Source organism: Capra hircus, chromosome 2 (genome assembly GCF_001704415.2).
Source record: "Capra hircus breed San Clemente chromosome 2, ASM170441v1, whole genome shotgun sequence".
NCBI lineage: Eukaryota > Metazoa > Chordata > Mammalia > Artiodactyla > Bovidae > Capra > Capra hircus.
In genome coordinates, this window is record NC_030809.1 from 308,514 (window position 1) to 324,099 (window position 15,586).

Genomic DNA, 15,586 nt, shown 5'->3' on the forward strand with positions numbered 1-15,586 from the left:
GTATTTGCTACATTTAGTTTAGTGCTGAAATGATCCACTTGCTACTGCTGCTGCTGCTGCTAAGTCACTTCAGTCGTGTCCGACTCTGTGCGACCCCACAGACGGCAGCCCACCAGGCTCCTCTGTCCGTGGGATTTTCCAGGCAGGAGTACTGGAGTGGGGTGCCAGCACCTTCTCTGGAAATGATCCATTTAGAGCCCCCCAGTAACTAAGTGTTATTACACTTAGCCTAGAAGACAGGAACTATTTCTTATGAAAATGCTTGTGGAGCTGAACCCACTCACGGAAGCCGAATGGTTGTGGACCCCTCAGGGGTTGGGATGAGACCTAGCTCCAGCCAGTCACGACCTCCCGGGAGGCCTTTCACTAGGGGAAAGGCCAAACGCTTCTTCAGGTGTTCCCCCTCACTCTTTCTTTCTTTTTTTTTTTTTGCTTTTACTATTTTATTCTTCAATTGTAGTATGGTCAGAAAGTTACTAATTGATATCAAAATAACTCACTAATATTAGACAAAGCTAAACCTTGTCTGGATCTCAAGCTTCAGGGCACACATTTTCATTACTGCAATTATACCCACATCTTTAACAACATCACCTGCTGGTCATTCACAGAACGTCCAAAGCAAGAGGGACTTTCGTAACGAGCGTGAGAAAATCTAGATGCTGCGTACCTGTACATGCTGTGGCTTCCCCGGGGGCTCAGCTGGGGAAGAGTCCGCCTGCAACGCGGGAGACCTGGGTTCAGTCCCTGGGTTGGGAAGAGCCCCTGCAAAGGGAAAGGCCACCCACTCCAGGATTCTGGCCTGGAGAAGTCCATGGACTGTGCAGTCCACGGGGTCGCAGGGTCGGACATGACTGAGTGACTTTCCCTCACTCGCTCATAACTATATATGCTACAGGCATGGATAAAAAGACATTCTCAGTTGGCACTGTTTTCACTTCTCAACAAACCCACGTGAAAGACCACTTGATAAACAGGGCAGCACTTCTCAGCTAAAAACTAGCAGGAAAACCAGTAACGGTCCCTTGTTTCTATTTTAAGCAGTCTTTTGATTCAATTTCGGGGAAGGAGACAAGGTCCAGAATCTGAATTTAATCTGATAACTTGTTAACTGCAGTTCTGATGGCGGGAGTGTGTGCCCTTTAAGTGGCTTTGTTTAGAAGTGAAAACAATGCTGCTAGTCATAAAGTTTCTGGCCTGGTATCAAAACAGGAAAATCTTAAGTCAGGCAGGAGAGAGCTACACTAAGATATGGTATGGACGTGTTTCTTCTCTCCCTTGGAGGACCAGAGTCTACCCAGGTCTGTGCTACATAAATGTCTCCACTCTTCTCTCCATCAGGAGAGAAGGTGCATCCACCTTAGAAAAGCATGTGTTCTGGAAAAATCCCAGGATCTGAACTTTATAAATAAACAGAAAGGATGCCTTCCTTTCCTAGGGAACCCACTGGCTCCGTTCTCGTTCACATCTCCCGGGACCACCGCAGATCCAGGCTGCTCAGGACTGCACAGGGCTAGAGGAGACAAGGAGAAATCACCAGCTCAAAGACTGACCAGGAACGGGCCCATGAGTCGGGAAGGAGCTAATACAGCAGAGAATTTAAGGTAGTCACTTGGGTAACACCCTACGCCTTCTTCATAACAACTGGCACGTCTAAGCGATATGTGGGCCCTGGATGCCTTCCTCCTATGAAAACAAAAAACTGGAACTGGAGATTCAAATATTTCAGAGTCATTTTAAGCAAAAGCATATAACCTTAATAAAAACAACTGGACCTAAAAAAAAAATTATAATAGGGAATTCTGCCACGGTCAAGTGGTTAGGATTCGGTGCTTTCACTGCCAGGGCCGGGGTTCGACTCCTGGTCGGGGAACTAAGATTCTGCAAGCCACACAGTGTGGACAAATAAAACTGCGACCAGAACCCCATTAGTTTACTACTCTTCTCCTCATAAACGATATTTCCTTTAAAAACCCATCCATCCACAGAAGTCCTGGCCCTACAGCCAGTTCATACCTTAAACACCTCCATCTACTTTCCTGTAGTTCTTTACAGTCTCTTTGTATTGACTTGTTTGTTGTCTTCTAGACCTTGCTGCTGTTCACATCTACAGCTGCCGTGCTCAGAACAGAACTGGGCATAGAGACTCACCTAACGGGCTTCCCTGGCGGCTCAGACGGTAAAGCGTCTGCCTGCAATGCGGGAGACCCAGCTTCGATCCCTGGGTCAGGAAGATCCCCTGGAGAAGGAAATGGCAACCCACTCCAGTACTCTTGCCTAGAAAATTCCATGGACAGAGGAGCCTGGTAGGCTACAGTCCATAGGGCTGCAAAGAGTCGGACACGACTGAGCGACTTCACTTTTGCTTTCACTCAATTAATAAAGGCACGAAGATGAACAAACAAAGACACGAATGCAGTCGGTTTCCAAGCTTTGGGAACTCAAGGGTAACTCATGACCGACCACTCTACTTCTTACCTGGTACTTCTGCAAGCATACATAAAGGTGTCTGCTCAACCAGCATGCACATCCCTGCTCCATCTGCGTGTTGTGTTGTATAGAATATGAACAAAAACTCTGAAAGGCACAGTACCATGTCTGCCTTAAAGGTGAGGCAAGTGAAATGTTAAACACCCTAAGGTCACCCAGTTACTAACCAACCTTAGTGTGAAGAGATCAGATGCAAACCCGTTTGCTTGGCACAAAAGCCGTACTCTTAACAGGACTACCAACAAACCTCCCTCCCTCCAGCAACACGTTCCTTCCATCACTTTAGGCCATGTTCAGTTCAGTCGCTCAGTCGTGTCCGACTCTTTGCGACCCCATGAACCACAGCACGCCAGGCCTCTCTGTCCATCACCAACTCCCAGAGTCCACCCAAACCCATGTCCATTGAGTTGGGGATGCCATCCAAACATCTCATCCTCTGTCGTCCCCTTCTCCTTCCGCCTTCAATTTTTCCCAGCATCAGGGTCTTTTCTAATGAGTCAGCTCTTCGCATCAGCTGGCCAAAGTATTGGAGCTTCAGCTTCAGCATCAGTCCTTCCAATGAATTTTCAAGACTGATTTCCTTTACGATGGACTGGTTGGATCTCCTTGCAGTCTAAGGGGCTCTCAAGAGTCTTCTCCAGCACAGTTCAGAAGCATCCACTCTTTGGCACTCAGCCTTCTCTATGGCCCAGCTCTCACATCGTGAGGCCCTAATAACTCATATACCTTTACACCAGCTGAGCGGTCTTCCCTCCTCAGACCTCATCATATCCTCCTACTTAGGGCAGGACTAAGTGAATAGAGAACTCTCTGGGTACTGACTGCATCTACGATATTCCTACAGGCTGACTAGGAGATCTTACGCAAGCAATGAGCGCATGTGTCCACAAACTTACAAGAATGTTGACTCCAGGTACATTCAAAGTGGAAATAACCCAAGCAGCCATCATTAGGAGAACAGGTTCAAAAAAAGGTGCTATATTCATGATATGGAACACTCAGAGCAACGAAAAGGAACAAACCACGGACAGATCCAGCCTATGCACGAATCTAAAAACAGTCGAGGCGAAGCTCAAGACAGCTCTCTCAGGAGTCGGAACGGCGGTCGCCTCTGTGGGAGCGGCACCGGCAGGAAAGGGAGTCCCATGAGGTGACAGAGACACTGCACCTGCCCCCGGCGACCGCCTCGCGGCTGCACACGCGCTGCGCACTTACGATCCGCTGCTTCTGCTTCGTGCAACTGTCTGGACGCATTAGGGAGGGGGAAACGGCTGACGTCGGCGCCACTGCCACACTACCGCAACAGACACGCCAGCCACCCACTGCCAGAGCCAGAACTCATTCTGTGAGGCGCCTGACAGCACACTCCACACTCCACGTCTAACCGCTCTGTAACACGCACAGAGCGATTAGATACTATTTATATATACATGGATAAAATAGCAAGACACGTTTTAGGACGGGGCAATGGCGTTTCAGAAAGCTTACTAAAACTGGAAGAGGATGCAGAAAGGAACACAGCGTAAAAGTCAACAAACCACATACAAAATCTACCGCCCATAATCACTTTCAAGAGAACTATGGAAAAGAGAATCGTCAGGGATACGACTGTTGCCAACCAGGGTTCTCGGCCTTCCCCAATCAACAGGAGTGACTGGAGACCAGCCGAGAAATTCAGGACAGCCTTTGCTGGGCCCTGATGAGGCGGGTGGGCTGGGGCGTCAGGGGGCCTGCTCCTGGTACGGGGTGCTGCAGGGGGCGTCCGGGCTCTGGCGGGGGGCTGGCCCCGGCGCTCTGCCCGCCCCCTGGCGGTGCGCCCCCTGGCGGTGCGCCCCCGGCACTGCTCCCTCTGGTGGCGCGCCCCCTGGCGGCGCTGCGTGCAGGCGGCATACTCAGCGCCCTGCCAGCGCTCCCACACCCTACTGCGCTCCTGGCTCTTCAGAAGTGGCGCTTGGTTGGTTTTTTATTTTAGTTTAGTTTTTCTGCAGCTTCTGTCCAGTTTGCTCCAGCTGAGCATGCAGTTAATTCCAGTTAGTCCCACACAGTTCCTTCGTTCTTCGTTGCTGGAGGAGAGGTTTGTCTCGGTGCAAGCACCACAGCAACGCGAACCAGGTCCCGGCCTGTCTCACTGCTGCTTTAATGAGCAGAATCAATTACAGCTCAAGAGTGCATCTCGCAAAGAAAAGATGAGAGGTAGCTTCTCAGCTTTGAAAGGACAGTTTCCCAGAAATCAGGCTGATATTTTTAAGTTGATAAATGACCAAACACTGCTCTCACCTGCCTCGGAAGAGCACCCTGTAGATTCTTTACAAAATCTCGAGGTAGTAAGACTTGGAAAACTTGAGAAACTGGCCTGATCCTGGACTGCACAGAGAGCAAACAGCCAAGCCAGCGTGCGTGGGCCACGAGCTGCTGCACAGCACCGCCGAGTGCCCTGGAGAGCAACAGCGTCGTTCAGGGGGAAGCAGTGAGAAGCATTCAAGGACACCACCTTCTGTGTTCCCCCATATCGGACTAGCTCGCTAAGATTCCATTCAGGACATAACGTTAGTAAGTCATACAAAATGAAGTTTACTGCGGTCCTAAAGCATGAAATGCTGTCGTGGGAGGTGGAGGGGGCGGGGCAGGGGGTTATGTGGACTTCTGACAGTAACAGAAACACCAGAAGGTCTGAAAGGCTTACTGCACAAGGAATCCAAGAGCAACCGAAACCTGCTCGTCAAGACAGCCCCCACGATCCACGGGAGCTCAGGAGTCTAAGGGAAGTCACTGCTTATTCTTAACGACACTGTGAACTTCTATCTAAAATAAGCGGGAAAAAAACTAGACGGTTTTAAGAAAGAACAGAAAAGGCTCATGGATTGGGCCAAATGAATAACGCTGAAGGATGCAGAATTTCCAATGTGGAAGACATAAACTAAGGACAGATTTGAATATATTTTGATAATCAAGAAAAGATTTGCAGAGAAGTACTAATTGGGATTCTTCACAAAAGAAATATTTAAGCACTGAAGTCAGTGATTTGTTTTTAAGACAGAAAATAGAGGCTTGAGGTGTATTTGAAAGGCATGAAGCAGCGTCCTCTTGCTACGCTATGTGCCAGTTGGTAAGCATCCACTCCTCCCCTATCTCCACAGACGGGTATTCTTAAGACACATCTGCACATCACGTTGATTTTAGAAAAATGTATCAAGTGTTCAGATGCAAAATACTGCTAAAAAAGCAGAAGCCAGCGCCTGTGGGTCCAGCGCCTGCGGGTCCAGCGCCTGCGGGTCCAGCGCCTGCGGGTCCAGCGCCTGTGGGTGCACGCACGTACTTCATTCTAACAACATTCCACACCTCGCCATTTCAGTGTCAGCACTGACACCTGGGCCTGAGGCGGGAGGCGCCGGGCGGTCTTTGCCAGAGCAGGCGCTCTGTCAGCTGTTTCGGTTGCCTGGTGCTGGGCACCCCAGAGGCCTTTCTGTCTTGGCGACATTACCACAGGCTCAGCGAAGGGCAGTAAACACTAGACACAGAGCAGAAAGCTTCCTCGCAGGGCGCAAGAGCCCTGCGTGCCTCCCTTCTAAGGCCTCGCACAGAAGAGAAGCAGCGGCAGCGTGGGCACCTGTCTCCGGGCAGCTCCAGCACTCCAGCTTCCGAGGGGGCTCTGGCCTTCCTAAAGACGCCTGCTATGACCGTTTCTTTCTCATTTTCCTGCCCCGACTCCAAAAGTAAACTGGCTGTTCTGTGAGACTACTCGGTGATTTTGTAAGATGTGATTTTTTCCTCCTGGGGAATGGTCCTAAAGAAACAAAATTATTTCCTGCAGAGCTTCTGATTCTGGATAGTTGGAAGGATCTTGATTTTATACAATCATAATATAAGGTCATTTTATAAGGTCATAATATAAAGCAGAGATTCCGTCTTCAGCAAACTCCAGCCTGCCACCAAAAAATTAAAAAAGGCAAATCATGTTGAGATTTTAAAATTCTCTGTGCTATGAAACGGTGTCTGCACTGACACACCCTCTGCTCCTCATCCTTCCCTGACTCTGATGAGAGATATAATGGCCAGAAAGTTATTATTATTATGGCAGTAGCTCTAATAAACAGGAGAAGGCGATGGCACCCACTCCAGTGCTCTTGCCTGGAGACTCCCAGGGGCGGGGGAGCCTGGTGGGCTGCAGTCCATGGGGTCGCTGAGAGTTGGACATGACTCAGTGACTTCACTTTCATGCATTGGAGAAGGAAATGGCAACCCACTCCAGTGCTCTTGCCTGGAGAATCCCAGGGACGGGGGAGCCTGGTGGGCTGCAGTCCATGGGGTCGCTGAGAGTTGGACATGACTCAGTGACTTCACTTTCATGCACTGGAGAAGGAAATGGCAACCCACTCCAGTGCTCTTGCCTGGAGAATCCCAGGGACGGGGGAGCCTGGTGGGCTGCAGTCCATGGGGTCGCTGAGAGTTGGACATGACTCAGTGACTTCACTTTCATGCATTGGAGAAGGCGATGGCACCCACTCCAGTGCTCTTGCCTGGAGAATCCCAGGGGCGGGGGAGCCTGGTGGGCTGCCGTCTGTGGGGTCACCCAGAGTCGGACACGGCTGACGCGGCTCAGCAGCAGCAGCAGCAGCAGCCTCTAATGAACACTCCCTCAAGCCGCGCGACCAGCTCAGCACCGGCAGTGCTGGATCGTGTCGCCCGTGTGTGCCCGCGCTGGGAGACGAGGCACCGCAGCCCTGCTCTCCGCAGCCCGCAGCTCCAGCCCACCCGCAGGACAAACACCAGGCAGACCGTGGCTGAGTGACAGGCCTCAGGGTACCTGGCAGCATCTCCAACACTGTCAGGATCAACACAGAAGGGAGCCTGGGGAACCTGTCACAGCCGAGAGGAGCCTAAGGAGACATGGAGACTGAATGTAACGTGTCCTGCACGTACAGTACCCTGGAACAGAGAAAGGGCATTGGACTAGAAACACTAAGGACATCTGGGTAAAGCACAGATTTCAGTTAACAAAGTATCAGTACTGGTTCATTAGCTGTCATGAATGTGCTAGATGTTAACAGGAAAACCGGGTGTGAGAACTCTGTTCTAACCTGAAACGTAAAGTCCATTTAAGAAGTAAAACTGAATGGGGTGGGAGGTGGGAGGGATGTTCAAGGGGGAGGGGGGTGTGTGTATACCTGTGACTCACGCTGATGTATGGCAGACACCAACTCAATACCATAAACCAAATATCCCTCAATTAAAGTAAATAAAAACAAAAGCAAACTTGATAATGTGAAACTAGAAACGGCAGGAAAGACCAACAGCAGCCTGTCACAGCATGAGAAAGCACAGCCTTTAAAGACAGAGCCTGTGCTCCAATCGCAGCTCTGCCACTTGCTGACGGTGTCATCTGAGGCAGACTGCCAGCTGAGTCTCTGAGCTCCTGTTTTCTCATCTGCAAGATGGGGATGACAGTAGAGCCAACCTAGCTGGGCTGGTTTGAGAGTCGGGCAACACGTACTCTGCCTCCACACCCTTCTCCATAGTCATTTCCTTGGAAGGTCAGCGACTCCTGACTAGGGCGCTTGTGTGCGTGCTAAGTCGCTTCAGTCATGCCCGACTCTGCGACCCTGTGCACTATATACAGCTGCCAGGCTCCTCTGTCCATGAGATTCTCCAGGGAAGAAAACTGGAGTGGCAGCCATCCCTCCTCCCCTTGGCCAGGCTCACAGGCAGCTGCTTCTAGAAAGCAATGGCTCGGACAGCAGGGAGCGGCCACTCTTAAGAACAGCTGGGGAGCCCAGTGTGGCGCACACCTGCCCAACAGACTGTGGTAGCAAAGTGAGGTCACAGTTTGCCCAGTAAGAAACCAAGAGACTTCACAGCGATCCAGGGTTTCCAAATCCAGCTAGGTCTGGAATCAAGTGGGACGTTTTCTTTTTTAAAATGCAAATCTACCACTCTATCCCCAGTCCCTTGAGTTTAGGTGACTGACTGTTATGAGGCGGAGGAATCTAGAATTTTAGTAAATTTCCTAGGTGATCTGCTGTGTGGTTTTACAAACAGTGGTCTTATCTTTTCCTCTTTACACAGGAAAGGAAACTGAGGCCCAGAGAATGCAGATGGGACTAACGTCAAAGGCTCGCAGCTCCAGAGCAGCAAGCACAAGACCAGAGCAGGCGTCGGGTCTGTGCACACTGATGGAGGAGCAGACCACGATGCCTTTCTCTAAAACAAAGGTCTGAACCACAGGCCATCATTTGGGATTTCATGTGTGGCTGAAAGGGAAGGAGCTGGAGGGGGAGGGTGGGGAGAAGGCAATAGGAAAATCAACTGTGCCCAGGCCTGGAGTTGACAGGCTGTGCTTTATGACATCATAGGGCTTCCCTCGTGGCTCAGATGGTAGAGAATCCGCTTGCAATGTGGGAGGCCCAGGTTCGATCCCTGGGTGAGGAAGACCCCTGGAGGAGGGAATGGCAGCCCACTCCGGTATTCTTGCCTGGAGAACCCCTTGGACAGAGGAGCCGGGCAAGTTTACAGTCCATGGGGTTGCAAAAAGTAGACACAACTGAGCAACTAATACTTTCACTTTCTATATCATATCATATATTAAACAGATGCCAAAATTAGCCTCAGTGTGAATAAAGGGTATTTCAGAAAGAGTGGTTTAGACATTGGTCTTTTGAAGTACCTGTCCTAAGAACTGCTTGTTTGCTTTGGGAAGTGAACACAGGCCGAGTCAAACAAAACCGATTAAGAAGGAAGGTGTTACCTTAACATAATACTAGAAGGCGAGACATTCAGCTTCCCAGAACCACCCGGCAAAGACTACAGTGAATGCCACTGTACACTGAGAATCGCTGGCCAGGATGCCCAACGGCTCTGTTCTCTTCCACCTTCATTATGTTACCTGAGTGATAAAGCGGTCAGGAGAGAACTATCCACCCGCCAGCATCTGTTATCACAGACTCCCTGCCCCACGGAGAAAGGGTCAATGCTCCTGTCCAGTCAACCCTTCCACCCGCAAAGCAGATTCTGTTTAGCCACTATTCAAAGACACTGTCCCAGCAATTACTTCTTCCTGTCTGTCCAAGTCAGCTCCTCTCTCTAGATTCCCATCAGCGCATAAACGTGCTGTAACTGCCATCTTAAAGAAAATCCTCTCGATTCCACATTAATCTCCACTCAGCATCGCACTCTCCTGCTCTCTGTTATAGCAACACTCTTAAAGAAACTAACGGGCTGTTCACATTGCCTTCAGCTCCTCCCTTCCCCTTCTCATAAAACCATTCCGAGCAGGCCTTCATCCCTACCTCCCACTGAAGACTCTTGGCTACATTCAAAGCCAAGTCTCAGTCACTGCCATCGCCTCCTCTGAGATTACTGCTACCATTTCTTAACTGACCTCCTCTCCACACGCGCCGTCTTACAGTTTTCTCAGCAGCCTAAACGACTAGCCATTTCACTCAAAGACTGTGACGAAGCCCACAGAGCCCTGAAACAGCCGGAAGCCTTGCGTGCGGCAGCCTCTCCTGCGTCACGCTCTCTGAGCGCAGCCTCCTTTGTGCACTCCGCTCCAGCCACAGAGGACCCCTCATTTTCCCCAGACTGTCCCAGGCACACGTCCGCCCCGGAAGCCCCACGCTGCTCGCTCTCTGGAAGGTTCCAGATGCCCACGCGGCTCGCCCCGTGCCCTCCCGTCTGTGCTGTGCTGCCGCCGTCTCCGCGAGTCTGCTCCGACCCCTAGTTGTGGTCTTCCCTGTTCCTCATCCCCCTCCTGTGCTAGAGCTTTGTTTCAAGAGCATTACTCATCTTCTATGCTCGTCATTTTAAATTGCCTTCCCTTATTTGTGGCTCAGCCGGTAAAGAACCCGCCTGCAATGCGGGAGACCTGGGTTTGATCCCTGGGTTGGGAAGATCCCCTGGAGAAGGGAACAGCTGCCCACTTCAGTATCCTGGCCTAGAGAATTCCATGCACAGTTCAGGGGGTTGCAAAGAGTCGGAGAAGACTGAGAGACTGTCACTTTTCCTCCATTTGAATTTAATCTCCGTTAGGGGTACGATTTTTGTCTTTTTATTCCCTCATGAATCTCCAGCATCTGAAGGAATACTGGGCAGAGAGTAAGCAATCCCTAACTATCTGCTGCATGAACAAAATGAAGAACGAGGGAGGGGTGGTGCGCACGCCATTTCCAGTCGTTTTCAAAGCGCCTCGCGCTGGTTCTCACGGCCTGGCCACCGGCCCCAGCTCTGCCCTGCAGCATAATAAAATGGCTAACCAGGTGAACGGTAATGGGTACAGTTAAAAGCAGAGGAGGAACCAATGGATACTCCCAGTGTAAACCACATAGAACACTCCAAGACACTGGTAGAGGCAGGCCTCCCTCAGAAGGCGGCAGAAAGGCCTGATGGAATATTTCAGACAGGACTGGCAGTTTATGTCGATCTTGATGAAAGGGCAACTGATGCTCTCAGGGGATTTAATGGAGAAGGAGCTCTGTCTGTACTACAGCAGCTCAAGGAAAGTGACTTATCACATGTTCAGAACAAAAGTGCATTTTTATGTGGACTTATGAAGACCCACAGGCAAAGGGAGAAACAGGGGAGCAAGGTGCAAGAGTCCACAAAGGGACCTGATGAAGCAAAGATCAAGGTGTTGCTTGAAAGGACCGGTTATGCCTTGGATGTGACCACAGGACAGAGGAAGCATGGCGGTCCTCCCCCAGACAGTGTGTGCCCTGGTGTACAGCCTGGAACTGGAACTGAAGTCTTTGTAGGTAAAATGCCAAGAGATTTATATGAGGATGAACTGGTGCCCCTTTCTGAAAAGGCTGGTCCCATTTGGGCTCTGCGTCTTATGACGGATCCACTGTCTGGTCAGAGCAGAGGGTCTGCATTCATCACCTTCTGCAGAAAGGAAGCTGCAGAGGAAGCTGGTGTGGCAGCTATGGAATTCGCCTGGTAAACACCTCGGAGTGTGCATTTCTGCGGCAAACAGCAAGCTTTTTGTTGGATCAATTCCAAAGAATAAGACTAAAGAAAACACTCTGGAAGAACTCAGTAAAGTCACAGAGGGTTTGGTGGACGTTATTCTCCATCATCAACCCGATGACAAAAAGAAGAATCGGGGGTTCCGCTTCCTTGAGTATGAGGATCACGAGTCAGCAGCACCGGCCAGACGCCGGCTGTTGAGTGGAAAGTGGAAGTGTGGGGAAATGCAGTCACGGCTGGATGGGCTGACCCTGCGCAGGAGCCAGATCCAGAAGTCACGGCTAAGGTGAGAGTTTCATCTGTGAGAAACTCGGCTACTGCAGTGACAGGAGAAATACCGGAAAAGCCATTTTCTGAATTTGGAAACCTTGAAAGAGCGACGAAGTTGAAAGATTATGCATTTGTTCATTCCGAAGACAGAGGAGCAGCTGTTAAGGCCACGGGTAAAATGAATGGCAAAGAAAGAAACAGAAGGAGAAGAGATGGAAGCAGTCTCAGCCAAGCCACCAGACAAGAAAAGGGAAGAGCGCCCAGCTGCGAGACAGGCCCCCAGGAGTGCTGCGCGTGAAGGCTAGCACTGTCACCCTCCCCGCGCAGAGGTCGGGGTCGGGGGAGAGGTGGATACGGCCACCCTCCAGATGACTATGGTATGAAGATCACTATGATGATTACTATGGTTATGATTTCACGACTATCGTGGAGGCGATGAAGATCCCTACTACGGCTATGATGATGGCTACGCAGTGAGAGGAAGAGGAGGAGGAAGGGGAGGGTGAGGTGCTCCACCACCACCAAGGGGGCGGGGAGCACCACCTCCAAGAGGGAGAGCTGGCTACTCACAGAGGGGGGCACCTTTGAGACCACCAAGAGGCTCTAGGGGTGGCAGAGGGGGTCCCGCACAACAGCAGAGAGGCCGTGGTTCCCGTGGATCTCGGGGCAACCGTGGGGGCAATGTAGGAGGCAAGAGAAAGGCAGACGGGTACAACCAACCTGACTCCAAGCGCCGTCAGACCAGCAACCAACAGAACTGGGGTTCCCAACCCCTCGCTCAACAGCCGCTTCAGCAAGGTGGTGACTATTCTGGTAACTATGGTTACAATAATGACAACCAGGAATTTTATCAGGATACTTATGGGCCACAGTGGAAACAGACAAGTGAGGGCTTGAAAGTGATACTGACAAGATACGGCTGGCCCTAGATCTACACCCTTCAAGAAACTGGCTCATCTGGTTCACCTCTAAGTAGCAGTTTGCTGCCATTTGTATTTGGCTGAAGAAATCACTATTGTGTATATATGCAAGTCTTTTTATTTTTTCCTCTTTTCATAAATGCTCTTGGACATTATTGGGCTTGCAGAGTTCCCTTATTCTGGGAGTTACAATGCTTTTATCATTTCAGGCTTCATTTTAGCTTCAAAACAAGCTGAGCACACTGTTAAAATCATGATTTTGCAGACCCTTTGGCTTTGGACAGTTTCATCTTTTGGATTTGGGACAGCTTACATACGGGTATGGAGTATGCTGTAAATAAAAATACAAGCTAGTGCTTTGTCTTAGTAGTTGGAAGAAATTAAAAGCAAACAAATTTAAGTCTTCTTGTATTACAAACAGCCCATGACTATATGTTTCGCATTCCTAGAAGTAGGCCAAGTGTGTTTTTTAACTGTCATAACTTCACACCTTCTTGAAACCTGCCCTACAAAATTTGTTTGGCTTAAACGTCAAAGCCGTGACAGTTTGTTCTTTGATGTGATTGTATTTCCAATTTCTTGTTCATGTAAGATTTCAATAAAACTCAAAAATCTATTCAAAACAAACAAACCAAAAAACCAAAATGAAGAAGGACAGCAGAACTACCTGAGCAGAAGGGCTGTGCCACCATCCGCGGGAGCCAGGCTTCCACCTCACATGCCAGCCTCCCCAGAACAACCGATTATTTCATGCCGCCACTTAAATGTTTAAAGAGATCAAAAAAACAAAACTCTTCCAAATATTTCTCCTGTTTTAGCAAATGGCCCCACTATCTACCTAAGTGTACCTAAGTCAGCCTTGATTGCCCTTCTCACCCTCCCATATCTAATCCATCAAGAAGTCGCATCAATTTTAACACAAAAACTCAGCGCAGATTCACTCTCCTCTATCTCCACTGCTGCGACCCTGGTCCAAGCCATCCCATGCTCCCACCGCCGCTATTCCGACAGCCGCCTATCTGTTCTCTCTGCTCCATCTTCTTGCCTTCCTTTAATCCACCTCTTAAATAGCAGCAGCAGCGTTCCTTACACTGTCTGCAGGGCCGCAGCGCCCTTGGCGCCCATCTGCACCCCAGCCCCGCCTCTGCCGCCACCCTGCTCGGTCTGCTGTGCCCACAAGGGCGGCTTCCCGCTCCTGCAGCACGCCCTGCTCTCCGCAGGCGCCACCCTCCCCGCCCTGCGCCCTGCGCCCTGCGCCCTGCGCCCTGCGCCCTGCGCCCTGCGCCCTGCGCCCTGCGCCCTGCGCCCTGCGCCCTGCGCCCTGCGCCCTGCGCCCTGCGCCCTGCGCCCTGCGCCCTGCGCCCTGCGCCCTGCGCCCTGCGCCCTGCGCCCTGCGCCCTGCGCCCTGCGCCCTGCGCCCTGCGCCCTGCGCCCTGCGCCCGTCATGTCGCGGCAGAAGAGGCTGTCTCCCTTGCTCATTTTACGTCTCACTCCTCGCTTCCTTTATGTGTTTACCGTTTCTTCCCCATTACAGTATAAGCTCCACGAAGGCAGGACTCACCTACCCTCGTGTATAAGGGAGGAGGCGGTACCTCAGCGGAAGTGTCGTCATCGCAACACTCATCACCACCCGCCTCCCTGCAGAGGCTCCTCCTCCTCTCATTTCCAAAGAAACGCAGGACAAGCTTTTGTTGACAAAACACATTATTTCCAACTGCTATGGACCGGGCGGCATCCTTCCCAAACCCACATGCTGAGTCTGAATCTCAGGGCAATGGCACACCAAGATGAGCGCTTTGGGAGATGATCTGGTTTACAAAAAGAGGAGGAGATACCAGAACTCACTCTCTGCTACGTGGACACAGAACAAGCTGCCTGGTTCTCTGACAGCCAGGAAAAGAGCCTTCACCAGCCCCCGGATCTCAGACTCCTAGTCTCCAGAACTGTGAGAAATAAGTTTCTGGGGCTGAAGGCCCCCAGACTGCGGTATTGTGTTATGGCAGCCTGTGCTAAGACACCAAGCCAAATGAGATGCTCCAGGCTCCTGTGCAATACAGCCAAGCACACAGATGAAAAGGCACCTGACACAGCAGCGCTCTGCATCGAGACTCGGCTCCCAGTGCAAACTGCTCCGCTGTCTGTGTGATGCTCTTTTCCAAAGAGCTACCCCTGAAGACTGAACACGGGTAAAACTGTCACTCTGGACACACTTCATCTGCAGACACTCAAATGCTGGAAGACTTCGCATCTGGTACCAAAGGGCAGTAGGCAGCACCCTCCCCTCGGGCACCACCCAACTCACCCACCTCCAAGCGCTCAAATGGGCGAGTCAGGCACACCAAGACGTACCAACAACTGTGTTTTATTCAGAAAGAATCACTGACGTTTGGCTGGGACTCACGACAGCAGAGAGGAGCATCCCAGGCAACCTTCCCATGGGCTCTCCGCCTCAGTGAGGCTCCCATGTGTTTCTGTGTGAACGTGCTCAGCCGTGTCTGACTCTCTGTGACCCTGTGGACAGCGGCCCGCCAGGCTCCTCTGTCCATGGGGCTCTCCAGACAAGACTGCTGGAGTGGGGTGCGATTTCCTCCTTGAGGGCTCTTCCCAACCCAGGGGCTGAACCCACACCTCCTGCGCCTCCTGCACTGGCAGTGTGCCACCTGGGAAGCCAGCAGTCTCACAGGACTCCTAATTAAGCTGCTGGCTTCTTTCTTAAACTTAAACTAGACATTTCAAAGAGCTCAGTCCCCACTCCCCCCACCACCCCACAAAAAACTAGCCTCTAACATGTAGATCAGAGTGATCCAGAAACTAGATTCTTTGAGATATTCTGTTAGAAAATTACTTTTAAACTTCTAGGAGCCAATATGTTTTAGAAAAGGGAACAGTCCAACACTGTCTCTTTTTAAAATTCAGATCAGTTATAAAATCTGCATTACAAAGAC

At 50.9% G+C, this 15,586-nt stretch overlaps 1 protein-coding gene and 1 pseudogene across 2 annotated transcripts in view; one reads left to right on the forward strand and one right to left on the reverse strand.

Annotated features, from left to right (window-relative positions):
• Positions 1–15,586, reverse strand: part of FBXO42 (F-box protein 42) — a 125,985-nt gene that overhangs the window by 20,667 nt on the left and 89,732 nt on the right. The gene's annotated exons all lie outside the window — the stretch shown is intronic.
• On the forward strand, positions 10,436–13,268 carry LOC102179430 (annotated as a pseudogene).